A 2,686-nucleotide genomic window follows, 5' to 3' on the forward strand; every position below is an offset into this window, starting at 1 on the left:
ATTGCTGGTGTGGAAAAGACTGAAGGAGCTGGCTTGCATAGGAATGTGGGTTCAGACCTGTTAAGTCAGGGAAGAGGAGCAGGCATGGGGCGGCTCAGGAAGGCAGCTGAGTGCTCTGAGAAGAAGTTTGAGGAAGGACTCGGAATGGAGACCTAAATTTGGCATCTAAAACATAAAACTAGGGGTAGTGAGTGCAGGTAAAGAAATCCAAAAATCAGGCTCAGATTAAGGTACCAGGATGAGGTGAAGAAGAAGCTGCCATCAGGGGAGGAAATTTTAAGCAGGGTGTGTCCTGGAAGCCCAAGAGAAAAATCTCAAGGAAGAGAGAGTGAGCCACAGAGTCAATGACAGGGAGCCAAGGCTCAGAGCCGATCCCTATGTAACAGGAGGCCCGGCAGGTGCAGTTTTGGTGCAGTGATGGAAATGAAACCCTAATTCCAAGTAAACGCAAAAGAGACGAAGGGAGAGCAGCCTAGAACAATTTCACAATACAGAGGGGCAGAGAAACAGACTGGGGATGGTGGGGAACAGAGCGGGAGAAATTAGACCGTGTTTGCAGACTGATGAGGATGATCTAGCAGAAGGAAAGATAAAACCGTGGTGAGAAAGTTCCGGTCAGCTCGCAGGGCCACAGGATAGCAGAGAGGCAGGGTGTAACCTATTGGACTGGCTTACTTTAAAAGTTTTGATGCGCGATACATCCAAAAGTCCGTGTGAATTCTGAAATATCAGGAATACCCACAAATCCACTACCCACTCCAAGGCTAGACCACCAATCCCATTTCCCATTCCACACCCACCTTTCAGAGAAAAACAACATCTCTGAGTGTTACCATCGCTGGTGCTTGTAATGTTCTCTGTGCCAGATTCTGCTTCATGTATTGATTGACCAAGCTGCCTCTCAACCTTACCTCCTACAGACAGACATCTGTCTGCTCCAGACAGCGCTGTGAGATTCCTCTCTTCTATTTCATCTGGCACACTAAAATTCAGTTTTTAGCATATTCCATCACCAGGTGGCTATCGCTCTGTCTGAGAAGCCCCTTCTGCATGAACATCCTTACTCACTCCTGTCTAATCATTCATGCTAAAGGAAAAGGCCAGCGCATCTTCACACATGCACACACACAACAGACCCCAGTGGCCAGAGCCCAGGAGACATCAAATAGGCTTCCCAACCTCTTTCCTTTTTTTTCTCCTGGAATACACACCCGCCAATCTCCTCCCACGCAATCCCCTCCCGTGCTGCCAGTCTGAGCCTATGCCAGCAACTGAATGTCCCTCCACCAAGGCCTCGGGAAGGCAGTAGATAGCCAGTGATAAATTTCTTTCATCCCTAGATCTTGCCTGTGGGCAAGTGGCTCCCCAGATCATCCAGGTGTGCAAACACCTGCAGGATTTTGACAAATAACGAACGGATGGCGGCGGGCTCTGAGAAGCCCTCTGCATACATAAACCAAAACCCCACGTACTCACTGAGGCTTGAAATTGCTTTAAGGAGACAACGGCTTTCATCTCACAACTACAGAAACCTTTGAAGGCCCTGGGTGAAGGAACTCATTGATTCTGGCTGATACACACGACTGCGCAAAACGGGCTGGAAGACTGCATGGTTGCGACCAGACCCATGGAAATAGATGTTAAGGGACAAAGGGGGTAGCAAACCATGGTGGGTCTTTTTGCTTGCCTCTAAAATAATAATAATAATCACCTTCAAATCAAAAGACCCAGAGTAGGGTTTGGGGTTAGGGGTTACTGTCAGGGAGCTAACATAAACAAGTTACTGTCCCCTATAGTGACGGTACCCGGAGACGTCATTGCCTTGTGTGTGTAAAAGCACCCATCACATATGACCACAATCTGCAGGAAGAATACACATTCCTTTTTGCTCTGTGCCTCCAAACGTTTCAGCCTCTGTTCTTATACACATTAGCTCTACCCCCTTTCTTAGCATAACAGAGGTTAGGAGGGAGGATTCTGGAGCTAGCTTAGGCCTGTCTCTAGCTAATCCTCCTCTTGGTCTAGTTGCTGAACACCCCAGTCGTCTCATCTGAGAATGTGGAGGTAAAAGTGGCCGAACGGACGGACTGAGTTAATACCTGAATTACATTCACAGTATGCCCTGGCATGAACAAACGTGCTGCGGTGATGGCTGCGATCCCCAAGGGTCTCCCTCACCTGCCACTTTCTCAGAGCACTCAAGCCTAGGGCCCACCGCTTCACGTCTGCCCAGGGTTCCTAATTTCCTCCTCCATCCTATGGGCTCTCCACCACCACCACCCCTCCACAGGCCTTACCATCCTCCCTCCCGCAAACGCAATCGCAAACTCGGCGCTGGAGAGTCTATGACGTCACATAATGTCCCTGCTCGCTGGTGAGCAGGCAGTAGGGTTGCCCAGCAAGGCACTCGGCTAATAAAGCCCTGAGTGGTGCTTGCGTCCCTCGTGGTCCCGCCCTTTCGGAGTAGCTCTTGCCGCTCTTCCACCGCCCAAGGTCCCAGGCGCTCCCCACATCTTTCGCCTGATAGCAGGCGCTAGGAGTCACCTGAAGCGGGATAGCCCCTTTGGGAGCCAACCTGAGGTAGGGGGAGTGGAAGGAGGGGGGGGAGTGGAAGGAGGGGGGGAGTGGGAAGGGGGAGGGGCCATGGCCACCGCTTCAGGGGACCCACCTGAATTCCCATCTCTTC

The 2,686-nt window shown here is 50.9% G+C and overlaps 1 protein-coding gene across 1 annotated transcript in view; it reads left to right on the forward strand.

The window, feature by feature from the left end:
- The first annotated feature begins 2,403 nt into the window (after positions 1–2,403).
- The window catches only part of Ropn1 (rhophilin associated tail protein 1), a 31,972-nt gene continuing 31,689 nt past the window's right edge, over positions 2,404–2,686 (forward strand). Inside the window, exon 1 of the mRNA XM_005344879.2 lies at positions 2,404–2,580. The gene's annotated coding sequence lies outside the window, so the exon portion shown is untranslated. The remainder of the gene's footprint in view (positions 2,581–2,686) is intronic.

The sequence above is a fragment of the Microtus ochrogaster genome, chromosome 2, assembly GCF_000317375.1.
Source record: "Microtus ochrogaster isolate Prairie Vole_2 chromosome 2, MicOch1.0, whole genome shotgun sequence".
NCBI classification, from domain to species: domain Eukaryota; kingdom Metazoa; phylum Chordata; class Mammalia; order Rodentia; family Cricetidae; genus Microtus; species Microtus ochrogaster.